Source organism: Passer domesticus, chromosome 7 (assembly GCF_036417665.1).
Source record: "Passer domesticus isolate bPasDom1 chromosome 7, bPasDom1.hap1, whole genome shotgun sequence".
NCBI lineage: Eukaryota > Metazoa > Chordata > Aves > Passeriformes > Passeridae > Passer > Passer domesticus.
Window position 1 is genome coordinate 41386306 of NC_087480.1, and position 16694 is coordinate 41402999.

The 16694-nt window shown below is 37.3% G+C and overlaps 2 protein-coding genes across 3 annotated transcripts in view; one reads left to right on the top strand and one right to left on the bottom strand.

The window, feature by feature from the left end:
- The window catches only part of ZNF281 (zinc finger protein 281), a 320112-nt gene that overhangs the window by 188541 nt on the left and 114877 nt on the right, over positions 1-16694 (bottom strand). For both annotated transcript variants that reach the window (XM_064427963.1, XM_064427962.1), the window contains 7 exons: positions 10888-11036; positions 10429-10487; positions 8566-9236; positions 8121-8200; positions 6167-6213; positions 1969-2002; positions 435-624 (listed from right to left, as the gene is read on the bottom strand). The gene's annotated coding sequence lies outside the window, so the exon portion shown is untranslated. The remainder of the gene's footprint in view (positions 1-434; positions 625-1968; positions 2003-6166; positions 6214-8120; positions 8201-8565; positions 9237-10428; positions 10488-10887; positions 11037-16694) is intronic.
- Positions 1-16694, top strand: part of NR5A2 (nuclear receptor subfamily 5 group A member 2) — a 77278-nt gene that overhangs the window by 21686 nt on the left and 38898 nt on the right. The window lies entirely within an intron of this gene.

Consider the following 16694-nt stretch of genomic DNA (forward strand, 5'->3'; position numbering starts at 1 on the left):
TGTCATAAATTGTGGAAAATCTGTTTAAAAACTGAAGTGCTTAACAAGAGCTCCCAAAATCTTAACACATATTTTTGTTTAACATAGCCTACATAACACCTTGTTAAAGTCTCCTAATTTTTACCTGATTGTAGTTACTCTTAGAGGATTGTGTATCTAAGGCCTATTACTCCATGACAGCATGATTTTAACGAAACTGGGATATATATTTTTACTATATAAAAGATATTCATCTATATTTGTTTTAATAACAAATAACTGTTCTGTTTCAGTAGATAGAATTTGCTTGAAAGAATTTGCATTAATTATACTTAAATATCTCCTAGTTCTAGCTTTTTTTATTTTTCCTATACTACTAAAAAAGCAAAGTAAATGCAGGATATATGACGTAAGTTTGTTTGCTTTGTGTTTGCAACAGTAAAGCTTGTACTTACATAAATTGTAAAAGCATTATATTGGTACCATGTTGTTTGAGTAATCAGGTTCTTCTTTTGCTGTCACTGAACTCAGTTGCTAAATTCTCAGCGCTCCAGTGTAAGCAAGATAAAGCTCATTCTGCATTTTAGTCAGTTTCTGTAGAAAACGTGCTGGTGCAGTGCAATTATTCTTTCTTCCTTCAGTGTTCTGCAGAGTTTAAGTTAGACAAGTGAGCTAGAAACTTGAGAGATATTTAGTGTCTCCTGCAGCCGTAGGAAGGAAATCTGAGGACTTGTTAAAAGGAAAGATTTAGAAGCAGAAATTCTATAGAGAGAACAGAACAGAGTGTTAGCAGGCAGGAGGATCTGCTTTTCCACTTGTTGCTTTGATAACGGATAAAAGGCTGTCATGAACTGCAGGCTACCAGCTGGGAGCAGATAGAGTAATCCCAGCAGAGGGTTGGCCCCAAACTACACAGGCATTCTTTTAAATCTTCAAGACCATAGGAAAGTTGTTTTTCCCCTACCATTGTCATCATTATTCATGATGATATTTTTTCACCCTAGTTTAAAATGTTGGTCTAGTAAATCTACCTTACAATACTTTTATGTTGGAAATATAAGCAAATATAAGGAAAAACCATGTAGTCAGAGATATTTCAGCTATTTCATTCAACTGCCTGAAGATTCTCAGAATAAATTCCAGAGAACTGGATCTGGATGTGCTGTAAGAAATCTCTGTCATTTGATTGTAAAGGTATATTGTGCCCACTGTGCAGATAATCATAGGAACAGTATGTCTTCCTCGTAATCAACACCTGTGATAAATTAAATCCAGAGCCTGTGTTACTTGTAAGAGAATAGCAACAGAATGTCATTTGTTAGAAAAGGAGCCCAAGTGACCCCCTGCCCAGTCCAAACACAGGTGAACACAGTGACAGACAGAGCCCGGCAGACCCATGCACACGTAGCCGTGGTGATGTGCATTGTGCCACCAAGGTCATGTTACCAACATGCTTAGACACATGCTTGGCTAGGCCAGGGACATTTGTTAGCATGTTACATATGCTTGACAAGACGGGGTGTTTCAACCTGCATTATTGCAGAGAAAAAACAAAAATATTTAAGCCCCGGTTGTCCTTCTATATTGTTCATTTTAATGATATATGTAGGGGTCTAGCTTACTTTGTATTCTTATGTGTAATTACCCATATAAAAAAACACCACTCATTAGTGTTCTGTTCCACTGACTTAATTATACTCCTTAATTAAATCTTGACTAACTGGGGGTCACTGCAGTGTCAGTGGGATTTGTCACTGTTTGTCAGCAGGTGTCTGGTCACATCTATTTCTGGTTTCCCTGTTGCTGTATGCTGTTTAAGAGCATGGTCTTTTTTAAATGCAAAGGACAATTATGCATTACTTTGTTGTGGTTTGTGCCTTAAAGAAAGGTAAGTGAATCCGTTCTGTAATACGAGCGCTCTCCCGGTCTTTATGTACAGGAGGTGGGGAAGATAGCAAGTATAAACCTTTTCAAAACACAATTCATTACCTCACTGGTGCTCATTTTCAAAGGCTTGTTCTTCCTACAATCAAAAGACACGGTGTTACTAATTTATCAGATAATCTTGTGTTCAACAGGCATAAAAATATATTGCAAATATCAATCCAGAGATACTACTCCTTTTCCCTATCTCCCAAACATGAAATGAATTTGAAACATGACCAGCAAGAACGAGCTAAATCAATATTACATGCATAACAAACACTACATGGCATGTGCTGCTATTGCTGTGCTGCTCAGAGTCAGAAGATCGAGGCTCCCGATTCACTGTTCCCTGAATAATTCAGTGGGCGTTCTGCATGTGCAATAAGGGCATAATACTGCCATTTCTGTCTGTTTCAAATTTACATGTTTTGGGTTTGTTATTTTAGAAAGTTACTTAGGGGAAATATAATTCCCCTGTTTACGCATATAATAGGCACCTAATGTTCATCTGAATAATTGATTAGTCAAGTCAGGCTTTCATAATTAGCTATTGGCTTTCCAGTATAAGCCCACAAAGCACTTGTCAATCTACAGACATTTTTAATTTATTAATATATATGTTATCAAAAGAGCTGCAGTACTTACCTAGAAAGCATTATTTATTCTATCGAGGCTGAGGAAGCATTTAGATTCTAGACATGTATTTTGAATCTATTGTAACTTTCCCAGAAGATTATTTTTCTATTCTATTGAAAGTTCAGAAATGTTCTCTGCCTATAAGCTCTTGCTAACAGTAGAAATTGGAGAACTTAGTGACATGCCTTACTGACTATAAAATAATGTGGATTACTTATTTGCACTCAGATACATAACATGTATGTAAATAGAGGCCACCAGCAGATATCCCTAATGCAGCCACAGATTCTGTAACCAGACAGATGCATCTGTTGACAGCACATGTGTGACAGTGATATTGCAATTACGAGTTGTGAGGCTGTATGGTAAATTGCAGAATATTAAGATAAATTGTATTTCTCATAAACTTCATGACCTTGTTTGAACTCTACCACTATTCCAGTTTTGCTTCCTTGTATTTCTGACCAGTTTTCAAGTGGTTGTTTTTAAAGGGAAAAGACATGTGCCGTACTCAAGAAGTATATTGTAAGCCCACTGGTATGAAAGTCATAAACCAAAACATTTGACTGTGAAATCCAGAATGAAAATTGTTGTTTTCTTACTAGAGGTAGGTTAAAACAATTGGACTAGAAATTCTATGGTTGTTTTATTAGGAAACAAACTTTATGTTTCCATTGGGAGGCAGCATTTACTTCTAGCACTTGTTGAGTGTGAGGCACTGAATCTTAAAAAGACAGTGTTGTTATTATTTCTGGAAAAGGTATTTTGGTTCTGTATATGCTATAAGCTTACTTGCCCTTGGCCCTGTTCAGGAGAATCACCCTCATTTTAGTGAAAATATTTAATCACCAGCTTCCCATCAGTGAGATAAGGACAAGAGCTGTCCCAAATCAAAGTCCTTGTGAGACCTGTACTGTTGGATGTGTACTAGGTTCCTTGCTTTATAAGTGGAAAGATACAAATATAATATCAGGATTTTAAACCCCTTCTAGATCTAAAACACTTCTGTAACAGAACAGCTTTTTAGTTTGTTTGGAAAAGACATGATGTAAAAACCACAATTTAGTGGTAGGAAAAAGTATGCCCATTTTGGTGGTGAGATTTATGTAACTGTGGCTCACCACTATGAATTATGTGGTTTCACAGAATTCAGACAAGTTCTTGAGCAATACTGCAGCATCTTGTGCACCACACATGTTCTGCATACTCAGTTTCTATTGGAAGGTAGGAAAAGTACCAAAATCATTCTCTTGAAGTTTGGTAACATACTTACAATTGAAAAAATGCAAATATATTTCTAAGGGTGTCATTGTAAAGTCCCTCCTCTCCAGTATATCCTGTACTAATATAACCTTCTGTTATCTATTTTTATATCCATTCTAAAATAATCAAAAATTAATTGCTAGGCTGCAAAGATCACATATTTAGTTTCTCTGTAGGATTCAGAACCAAGTTTGCAACTGCGGTTCAGTTTTCTACATGATATTTGTACAGCGTTCACATTTCAATCAGTGTTACACCAATATAAGGATTTTCTACTGGGATATCTCTAAGCATAGTAGTTTCTACCTGAAAAGTGTTTATAATTTAGGCTGGTGTGCTAATTAAGGTTTGAGCTATGCGAGCATTGAAATGTTCACATTCTCACTATTAATGTGCAGAGTTCTCACTGGTTTCCCTTCTGTTACCCTGAGTTCAGAAACATTTCCCAGTGGTATTGCATTGCTTGGTTCTTCCATTTAGACTTTGAAAGAGCATTGTTTTCAGTAAATGTTTTACAAGTGGAAATAGATGTGTCTGCTAAAGAGATTCCTATTTGCATCATTAGACAGGTGTTCTGATCACAAGGCGGAAGAGAGATCATATACATAAACAATGAATTAAAATCCTGAATAGGATTGCTAGGGCTGTTTCTCTAGGCTGCACTAAATGAGGGCCATTATGTGGGCTTTCAGATAAACTCACAAAGCTCTTATCTGTATAAACCTGATAGATCTGCCATTATTCTCAGTGACTAACAGAAGTTATATCATTTAGTTTCATTAAAAATGCATTATTCCTTTTTTAGTAACCTTTTCCTAATTCATTGATTCAATTATACAATGAACAATAAAAATGTTTGGTGTAATAAAAATACAGTACTAAAAGTGTGTTATATACATAAATGTTTCATTGCAATGAAATTATTCAGAGTTTAAAAATATTAACAATACTAATATCATACTCTTAGACAAAAAAGTGTACTTTTTTTTCAGCATCTCTAAAATTATACATGAGAAGAATGAGTCTTTAAAATGAGATGCCAAAATGGTTGCTTATAGTATTCTATGTGGTCACTTCATGTACAGACTTCCTGCCGAGTTGGTGATGTTTACCAGCACAGGTTGATTGAGGGAGAGCAGAGCATTATAGAATGTATGCACATATTGCTCATAAATTCTGTGAACCAGGCTCCTCTGATCAGATCAATTCTCCCCAAAGTCACTGGCCTCTGGCCTAACTGAAAGCAGACTGACTCCCAGGGCTGGAACTTGAGTTAATGCAAGTATGGGGAACATTTTGCTTGGTGAAGGAACACTCAGAGCATGGCAGCACTCTGAGCAACTTCCACAGCAGTGGCAGCTCCTGCCATCCCACTTACACCAGCTAAATAATTCAGACCACCAGGACTCCAGTCCAGCTCTCAGTCTGGCAGTTCAGCCAAGACTTTAAGTGATTTTGACAGAGCTAGTACTTGTTATCATTTTGCATTTGGTTCCTGGAGAGCACGCTCTCTCTCAGTGGCTGCACTAACTGCTCTCCCAAACGCCGATAGCCCGGCGCGGCTGAGCAGGTCCTGTGCGACGCAGCCGATGCTGCCGGCTGCTGTGAAAAGCTGGCGTGATTTCTGCAAGCATACCAAGAAGAGAGGAGCAGAAAGCACTTCATATTTTCATTAGTCATCCCTTTACAGATTTACTTTTAATTCTTTCAGCAAAGCAGATTATTAAAAGCAATGACCTGAGGTCTTCATTCAGATCTCAGACTTGCAATCCTGTATAATGTGCGCCGCAGGGCAGAGGTCACACTGACGAGTCTGTTAATGTAGTCACTCTGGGATAAGATCAATCTCCATACTTCACCATATTGATCTAATAGCTCATTGGCACTTCCCTCTTTGAATTGATTAGCTCATGTGTGAAAAGAGATTGATGGGTTTGTGACCCTGAGGAGTCTGTCAGGGGCACACCCATGGCAAGGGAAGTGCATGTTTTCACTGCTTCATTTGGGTGGCTCATTATCTGGGTGCCTCACGGGGAATAAGGGTCATAACGTTGTTTTATGAATTATTTACAACAAAATATCACGTTTTTCCTTTGGTGCTCTGCCTGTGCTGAATTCATTCCAAGCAGAACTGGAAAAAATACACATATATGGCCACAGGTACCAAATATTTGTGTAAGGGGAACCATGACATAAAAGTGACCTTAACAAGTAATTTTACTAATATAAAATAATCATAATAGATATGAGAGTAGGAATAGACTTCATGGGTCACCTAGTCCATTCCCCTTATGCAATGACAGAATACTGATGATATCTAGAAATTTATTATTTTAATTGCATATTCTGGATAAGTACTTACAGTGACTCTAGTTCAGACATCTCAGAGAACTTCATACGCACACTGCACTGTAGAAAGAGGCAATTTGAATGCAACATGTGAGTTACAAAGTACACTATGAACATTCTTCATTTGTTTAAAGTGTCCAAAAAAACCCTCACATTCAACTCCATTTATCAAATAGTCATATATTTGCAAAATGCATAAATTTGATACGGTATATTGGAATTTGGTGTAGTGTGTGCTCATGCAAGAGGAAATACAAAAGGAGCTGTCTTATGAAGCTGAATGTAGAAGTTGGCTTAAGTTAGGGTGTAGTTTAAAAAAGTGTTTATTATCAAAGGCTTTACAGATACAAAGCAATAAAAGTAAGGACTGGCTCCTTGAAGCTTTTTGTTGAAACCCAGGCATTTTTGTACTTCTGTCTGCATATGAGTCGTAGAATCAGTCTTGAAGACATTCATAATGTAAGAATGTCTTGTGCATCATCCAAGCTCAGGATTCTGCATAATGCCACAACTACTGGTATTTCATGGTTCCATAGGATGTCAGGTTATATGATTATGCTGCAGTGCAAAAATTACTGAGCAAAATATTCTCGTGGTGTTGTTAAGATGATGGTCATATTTATGTAAGGAGACAGTGAGTTTCACCAATAATATCTTGTTGTATTATTTAACTGGACATTCTGTGTTTGTTTTGCAGGCTGGCAGTTTAGATTGAAAGACTGATCATTTTATTTAGAGAAGTGTCCATGTATGCTGCATGCAGTCAGGCAACCCTTTTCTGCTATTTGATTTATGGTAACATAGACAGATACTGCCCAAAGACAGTAATAGTCAGTCTGTCCCTAAAGACCTTATACTCTAAAAGAAACAGACCCTCAGGCACATTCGCCAAAGACAGAATTCAGTCCACTACCTGTCAGTGACACAATGCTGAATATTTGTATAATCTTGCATTCATTTACACTTGTAAATCATTCAAGCTATTCTATGTACCAGGAAAATTGCCTTGTACAGATTTAAGTAGCCATATTTTAAAAAGTTCTAATACAGCTCAGAAAAACTTATTAGAGATAGAGTCATCATGCACACTACTTTGGTAAAACCAGGATAAGCCTGGGATTAAACAACAAAACTTCTTACATTTGGGTGTTATGGTAATCTTTTAGTCGTGTCAAACCTTCAGTAATAAAATTCATATTAAAGCTAATTACAAATCAAAGTAATTCTTTGTTTTTTGAAAATCCAGGTTCTAATACCTAGATTAATAGTAGATTTCCAGATACTTGCACATAAGCAATACAAAAAATGATTTTTTGAAGAAAATGTTTCCATTTTATTGCAAGCTGTTGCCCATTGGCCAAGCCTCTCCCAGTCTGAAACTTAGCTGCTGCAGTTGAGGTGTCTGGTGCTCTCATGGGTGAACAGGAAGTAATTAGAGCAGCCTGATTTTGTTGTTCATCATCCCTGCTGTCATTCAGAAACAAGCTAAGAAAAACACAGTAAGTTAGATGTACATATTCTTTCCATTTTTCCTAAATACACAGCTAATCTATTGCATGCAGACATGTAGGAATCCAATTTAGAGACTCACAGTTTGGATACCTGTGCCCAGCTGTGACAGCAGAGAAAGTCAGAGGCTGACTGATTTGTGTCACAGTCTATTGTCATTTTTGCCTATAAGGTTCCTACTCATTCTGTGTTCTGTACTGAAAAAGTTTCTCTCATCAACATACCAAACAACCCAAATAAGCCAGTATCTTCAAAGGCATTTTTTAAAATTAATATTAATCCTAATTGCAGAGCTAACGACAATATGGGACCCAAGCAGAGCTGTGACAATCGTATTTTAATGATACTTCAGAGATTTCCAAATTAGACTACAGGAAACAGGAAGTAGGAATAAATGAAACAAAGCCAAATGAAAGGATGAATGGAAAAAAAAAAAAAACATTTTAATACACACTTGCCTGTTCCTTAAACATTCATTCAATCAGGACTTCCTGTGATTTTTAATAACATGGCTCTGTCTGCTCTTTCACACTTGGCTCTGTTGGGAAAGGAGGTAATATTTTGAAGATGATGTTCCTAGTTGAAAGGATTTAGCTAGATAGTAGTAGCTGCTTGCTGAGAGCGTCCTGCAATGCTTTTCAGATAAAAACAGAAGTAGCAAGTGTTTCAGTGTATTCCTGAAATACTGTGTACCTTGTTGGATCATGCATCACTACACCTCCACAACCTTCTCGTATGACTTCAGCTTCCTTTGGTGGTGTTTTTAAGCAATTTTTTTCTATCAAGTCGGATGGATACTGGTTTAATACATGACAACACCCATTCATAAGGCTGATTTTTCTTTCATTTTCTCTGTTAGCATTGGGTCTTCTTTCTCATTTAATCTCTGCCCCAGTGACTTACTGTTACTGCTGCAGCCCTCAGGATGTAAGACAACATTTCTGTATTTTTTCTTCATCAGTATACCATCTCCTTTCACATCTTGACTGAAGATACCGTTTCTCATGATTTCTTACTGCTTTTGCTGTGGCTTTTTCTGGCTGTTCTACTACAAATCAGAGGAAAACACAGTGGAATACATTTGTATGGCAAGTGCAGTGTTCCACAGTAAGTTCCACTGCTGAAGTGTATTACAGGTGCCTCTGTGTCCAGCCCTCAGTCTGGAGACTCTGCATCCTTGTTTCCCTGATTCAAGTATGGGCAGAAGGAAATACTTGCCTTTCCATAGCTGGATGTCTGTCAAAAGTTTTAAGAGGACTATGGAACATGAAACATAAACTAACATATTTTAATTCCTGAAAAATATTGCAGTGCCATGCAATCAAAAGATAAAGAAAATTTAAAATAAAAAACTACTGATTTGCTGGTAACTACAAATGGCATGAAACATTAAATGTATTGGATTCTTTGTGTGGTTTGTCAGTGTCCAACCCTGATTGTCACTAATACTCACCTAGAAAATTGTTCTTCTCTCATTTACAAGTGCTCTAATGTTAAAGTAACTTCTTTTTAGTCATGACTTCAGAAGATTACTTGCATAGTCCCATTGGTGCAATCGTGAATACAGCCCCACACTGTGTACACAAGCAACATTTGTAAGTGTCACCTCTTAAAAGAGAGTAAGATTATTCTTCACTTATGACTTGCCTTTTTCCCATACTCCACACCCACTTAACAGCTGTACTGGAAATAAACACTAACCCTGTTAAACAGAAGAGTAACCACACAGTGTAATTTAAATGAGAGCTGATTTAAGTAACTCTTGTTAAAAACTCATGCAAAAAACAGTGTTCTGGGGCATGCAGCACTTGAAAGAATGAGACCCTAAGTGTTTTAAGAAATTACTCTGGTTGCGTGTTACCGTATGTCTTGGTTTGACCCGGAAGTGAGTTTTTGGAAGGGTTGTGGTCAAAGCTTGCTTTCTGAAATTAGCACGTGTTTCATCACAAGTTAAAAATATTTTCTATATTATGCCTACTTGACTGAGCTTTAAGGGTATTTATTTTGTCAAAAATAACATTAGTTCTTACTAGAACTTTGTCTTTTTGTATTAATAAAGTACCCCATATGTTGTATTGATATCTGTTGAGATTTGATGTCTAAGAAATTTTACAAATGAGAGCTAAGGTTTGAGTTTACCTGTAGACTCATGGAATAAGTTTCAGTTGGAGCAATACACTAATTGTAAGAAAAATTTAAACATAACTTAGCCAATTAATCACAAAACAGGAAAGGAACATTATACAGAAATTAGATATGGAACATTATATAGATATTAGAAATCCTCTCAGATAGTAGTAAAATGTATATGACTGGGAGAAGATCACAAAGACTTTAATCACAGGCTGCTCTACAATAGAGTGAAATTGCTGATTGAATAAATTAAGAATAAATTCACCAGCAGTGCCATAAAGTTTACTGGACTCAATTTTGTCTTCTGATTCCCTGAGGGACATCATTGTGCAGCCTAAAAAGCAGATCAGACCCGCAAGGCTAACAATTCATCAGGTGGGACTAATTCAGATTTTATTGCAAGTCAAGGAACTGATATTCACACAAGAGTTAAGAATATGGTTCAACAAAATTTGGAGTTAGTTTGTTGACATCAGAAAAAAACAGGTATATTTTCAGATAAATTCAAGGGATCAACACAGCTCTAGTACCAAAATTGCCACATAAACTACATGGCTTTTTCTAATTCTTTTAAAATTCTAAACCAAAATATGCATAAGCTTAGGCTGTACTAACCTCTGTAGAAATACTCACAGGAGTAGGATTTTGAAGGTAAATTCTATCGGTCCAGTGCTAAAGAAGGTACCTCTACTCTGTGAAACAGATGGCAAAAATAATTAATTTTACCTTTTCCTTATCTTTTTATTCACTTTGAGAGGCAAGAAACACTGCATTGTAAGCAAAATTTTCAGTTGGGACTAAAAAGACATACTTCTCTTATTTTCAGTTAAATAAAATAAAAAACACAAACCCACAACCACCCAAAAAAGAACCTAAGAAAAACACATTCATAATTCATCAGAAATAATGCTGACTGTGAAATACCAAGTCATTTTTATGCAGTTTGCACAGAGATAAATGTGAGGAAAAGGAGAAGAAATAGGAGTGCTATGTGTCGCATTTGATGCCCTATATAATAGATTTATATACGCAGAAAACTTATTGTAACGGCCCTTTCACCTGATGCTTGTAGACATGAGATTGGTCATTTACCTTCTCCTTAATAGATGGGAATCCTTTTTAAATGGAGTGCAAAGATCCATAAGAGAGATCTTATTCCTTAGCAGCATGACCATCTGCTGCCCGCCCCTACTTCTTTAGCAATCTGAGGCCCCCAGACTCTGGCACCTTGTGCTCTATTCCTGCAAGAAAACAGGATGAGTGTGAGCTGATGCTCAAGGCTGCTTTGTTAAAGTATTTTGACCCTCTGGAAGATCAGCAATGAAACTGGGAAATGTCTGGGCAGCGCTGCTTTGGTCCCCTCTTTCCCAGTGATCTCACAGGGAGCTGTCCAGGGCCATGTGAGTGGAGAAGCTGTGGCAAAGCCATTGCTCTCCCTGCTCCCATCTCCTCCCTAAGCAGGAAACACCACACACCTTTCAGAGCATGGGCACCACATGTGCACCCCTCCACAGCTTGGAAGGGTAAAAAAGCGTGGGACTTTTCAAATGTTGCTTTGTGCCATAAATTCCTTGTCTATGTCCTTTAAAAAATTCCAAAGTAGTTTGATATTCCAAATACTAACAGTTCCATAAGCAAGGGGTTAATGAAGCATTTTAGTCCTTCTCTCTTCCTCTTTCTCACTTCCCTGCTGTTGAATAAAGGATGAGTACATTAACCTTTCTTTCAGCATGGCATTCAGCAGTTACTTTCCTCTGTGTGGACACTGACTCAAACAAAGCATATAGAAACTTGGTGTCTGGATAGAAAACCTTCCTGTTGAAATATTCTGGCTTTGACTGGTGGATTCAGAAGTTACTAGAGAAAGAGTACACACAGAGGCACATTCCAAGTACAACTGCACTTGTCTAACAGCCTCTGTACAGGCCGCAAAGAAGCAGGAAAAGGCACACACTGAAGTATTTCTGTATTTCTGTATTTCATTTTTGAATCAAGACAAATGTAAAGCATTACCAAACTTGGACAGATTTATACTCCCTTCATGCTAGAGCTAGATGGAAACAGGACAGTCATTTAACCAAACATAGAGTTGTAAAGATCACTCCCTGCCTTCACCTAGAAATTTTTATAACCCACAGGTTTCTAGTAAAGAGCTGGAACAATCATAGTTAATATTAAATCATTTCTTCTTGAACTTTGTAGCGTTTTATTACTGAGGTTATAGGTAGTAATCACATTTTATTAGGGCATTCACTGATTCTGAAAGTTATGTGCATTCACTTCTAAAATCACATTGGCTGTTATGTGCTGCTTTTTGACAGCAACCTTGCACAGGAGGTTTCCCACTGTTAGCAGCAAGCCATCTGGAGAGTCCAAATCCTTCCCTACCTATATAATGATTTGGAAACCATGCATGCATTCAGGAGTAAAAAATAGTCTCTGGAGCGCACTTGTCTTATAAAACTTTGATTTGGGGTGATTTGCACCACTATAGCATAAGAAAATGGAGTAACAACTCAAACTATATGTCTGCAATGACTTGTGAGTGATCTCCTAACTGCATTTGAAAGAAAGTTCAACCATTCCTTGAACCGATGTGCTTCAGGCTGAACAGTTCAGACAGATGTTTAATCACTTTATATTCACTAGGAAATGGCTATTCAATGGCCGTAGAATTTAAAAGTGGCACTATGAGATGAATGCTTCATGTTATTCCATATTTGCATTCCCTCTTAAAATTATAAGTAAAAATAATTCAGCTGAATCCAGCACAGTTTTATCACATAAATTTCAATTATTGTGTTTTTTTTTAAATCATTAGATACCCTTTTAAATTTTTAGTAGCAGAAAAGCCCAAAGCTACTGTGGCAAGTTGATGTAAATGAACAGAGATGAAAAAGGATTCTCCAGCTTCTGAGAAAAGCAGGTGTAAACTGGGTAAAAGGTGAGCACACTGTTTAACTGAACCTGCAGCAATAATTATAAGGAAAATATTTAACTTAAAACAACACAAAAAACCCATGACCCTGAAATTTTTAACAGGTAATTCATCAAGTTTCAGGTTGAAAATACCTCTTCAGAAGAAAAATTGCAATAAATCTGCAGTTGTTGGTTACAGTGCGAAATATTGTGAAACACTTTCCTAAAAGAAAGACACAGTGTGGTTTTGATAAGATTAAGGTGAATTTCAGCAAAGCATACACATTATTCTTCATTTTACTGTTTGGCAATTTCAGTGTTGTTCTTCAGAAAAAACAAAAGTTTATAATGATTAACGTTCTGTGCTGTGGGAAGCATACACTCTACAACAATACTACTCTTGTGTCACACTAGCCTTCCTCATCTATAACATCAGCACAAATAGTTTTTCAGATGAGTAACCAGCATTTCTGAGATAAGTTCTCCCTTTAACTATAATTGATAAGGTGTGATTGTGTATTTCAGTGTCAATAGAGGCCTCAGCGAGACTTACAAACTTCCACTGAATTCCATATCAAAAGCTCAGGGCCCAGCTGAGCGGAGGCTAGGGTTTACCAGGCAGATGTGACACTCCCATTCCTATCTTCTTCTCCTGCCCAGAGATAGTGTTGTCACCATAGTGCTCAGGGTTAGACCTTTCCTCTTCAAATTGAGAATCCATTTCCTCCACTCCTGGAAATACTCTATGTGGTTCACATTATATTGGCAAGATAAATTATACAAACTAATAGATACATCTAAATGTATTCTCATGCATACCTGTTTTCCAATCCTTGTTAGTGGAAAATTCATTAAAAAATTCTTTAAAGTCACTTTATAATCGCAGCTGGCGGTGTAGAACTCTGACATGCCACCAGAGAATTCTGTGTTCAAACCTGTATTCAGACACTTGACAGAATCAAGTTCGCTGTGGAGATGAACAATACCACACCTGTACTGCTGTCAACCACCATTCTCAGCTTAGTACCTGCTCCTTCTCTGCCCCAGCAGCATCACTTGCAGTCACACAAATCCTTTAATCTGCATCTCGTCCTCCTCATCTTCGAGGTTTTACCCAATATCCAGCTCCCCTTTGTCTTCTCCCAGCACCTTCTCTCTTCTTTTAAAGCAGCCTCCTAAGCACTCCTTTTGCTTCCCTTGTCACTTTAGAGCAATTTTACATGTCTGATATTTTTCTCATTTCATACTTGTAACATTATTCCTCTTTAATGCCACTCTGCCTGAGTGCTGGAAATTATCTCCTACTTCTTTTGAGTCACACACCTTTCATTACCTTCTTCCACATCTTTCTTTAAAAGCCATTTCTTCAGCAGCAGTTTCCAGTTATGCTGTCCCCACTGGTGTGTCTTCATCTGGGTGCCACTGGCCAGAGAGGGGAACCATCTGGGCACAGTATTCACTCACACTTTTGCTTGAGGCTTGATAGCTGCCAAATGGGCACCTCATCTGACAACTTGCTTAGGTAAGACCCAGGTTACATTATCTTCATGTCAGCATTCTGTTATGACAGGAGCAGCTGCAGATATGGGGAATGTTCTTGCAGCAGGGAGGTGTTGGCCACATGATGCTTAACTTTTACTTACAAGCATTCCTAGTAGTTAAGACAACACGACGTGTTTCTTGTTTTTGTTAAAACATTGATAATACTCTTGAAGATCTCCACAAACTGAAAAAACCCTCAAAATTTAGCCAGTAGTAAAATCTTGTGAGCTTGTTTTAATTAATTGTATACCACAATTGAAAATGTTGTTGATTATGTCTAGTCCCAAAGTGGACTTAAGTATCTTAGTGACAGAATCTTACCTTTCTCCTGCTTACACTGCTAATGGCAGAGCAGCCTTCTCTGGCTTTGGAGTTAAAAGACTGAAGTCCACAAGAGGATTTTCCTGCAGAGGACCTTCCTCTTCAGAAGCAAACTTGTGTCTCTTTGCCTTCAGGATCAGTTTCAGGCACATTCCATTTAAGGCACATAATTGTTTTGGTCAAAGGCTGATTTTCTTATTTTAACATGATAACATGCTTCTGCAACACATTTATCAACATGCCACGGAAACACAGTGGAGTTTGTGTTCTGCTGTACTTACACACATTGTAAACTTTACCAGCTTGTTCTAACATAAGAAGTGGTGTATTACTGGTTTTGTTCAATGTGATCAAATGTTTTTCCTCATCTACATGAGTTTCAGAAGTAGGCTGGAACTGGTCATTTGTGTTACCTTTTAGTAATACACAATCCTCATTAAAGTCATGTTTCTCTCTTCCTAGTGCAAACTGGAGGCATCTGCTGCCCCACCTTCTTTCTTAAAATGGCAAAAGCAGCTGGATCTAATAATCTGCAGGCAACATGGTGTTTGGGATGTGTATAGAGCTGGTTATGCCATCCATTTTACGGGCTTTCCCTGGTTAAATTACAGCACATACAAAGGAGCAGATTTTGTGAACCACTAGCAGATGTTCGCTGTGCTAGTTTTGTGAGGCTTGTAAAACAGCAGGAAGAGACCATGTGCAGAACAATTTTTTGTGATTTTGCCATCTCTCACTGTTCGCACAGCACTGGCTCAGTAATGATAAGATAAAGCTTGGGAGGTAAGCTTTGATTGTGGAGTAGCTGCTGTTGGAATCTTCAGAAAGCCAGACCTGTAAAGTGTGGTTTGTTTTCAAAAGCCTGTGGCTGAGACAGCTGGCTTACCCTGGAAATATATAATAATTTATAGTACAGTCAAGTACTTGACCTCTTATTCAGGTATTAGGTGTTATGACGTGGATGCTGAAGGTTTAAACGCTCTCAAAATTTGTTTTCTTTGGCTGTAAGCTGTGATAGCTTTGTGAAGCAGTAATTTGGGTTAAATTATCCTGTTAGCATGATGTCTCTGATTTTTGTGATTTTTTCAGCCCCTTTTTGCTCAGACAAGAAAATGATCGAAGAATAGTTTCACGTAAAAAGCAAGAGTAACAGAATCTGTACATTTCAAGCATCTTTTTCAAATAATTAATTTAAACCTGGCCCAAGTATATCAATGTGGTGATTTACTGTCCTCTCTTGAGACAACAAATCATTTGGTTGAAATAGTTTTGTAAGCAAATATATATTGTGGGCAGAGGAAGAGATTTTTAATACCAAATCAGCCTTGCTCTGTATCTGTGTAGGAAAACATGAACAGCAGCACACAGCCTCTTGTGCCTTTGAAAGGTGAAGGGAAGTAAAGACAAATGGAAGAAGCAAAGATTTCAATGTTTCAGATGTTAAAGATTGAGCTATGTAGCAAGTGACTGGAAAGAGTGAGACAATAGTAGGTAACTTTCACAGGTTACATTACAAAAATTGATAAGTACAAAATGTTACTTCCTTCTCTACTACACAACTAGAAAACAATCCTGAAAGAATAAAGTTCTAAAATTAACTAGGTCATATTTGATAAAACTTGAAAACGTCTACTACATTATCTAATTCAGCTCATGCAGGATTACTCCTTGTCGTGTGGTTTTCTGTGTATGACAACATCTAGTTCTAAAGCAATTGAAATTAGATCTACGGCATTTATAACATTTTTAATGTGTTCAGCAATTGCTATCTATGCAGGCTCTTAGAGTCCATTCAACTACATAGGTGCTATTACCACTCAATCATAGCAAGGCTCATGCACGCACCTCTCAACTCTTTCAGGGCACCCATTTGAAGTCAAACACTTTAAATCAAAGGTTTTAAAGTCAAAGATTTTAAAGTCAAAGACTTTAAAATCAAAGTCAAGACTTCGATTTTAAAAAGAAATCAGAAAGCTCAGTAAGAATAGGTTCAGAGGATACTGAACCATGACTTAATTTCAGTCTACCTTACACTAATTTGTGATTTTTTTCCTCCCAATTCCATGCAAATCCTAAATTTTTTTCAGTCTTTAAGTGAAGAAGACTGAATGCAATCT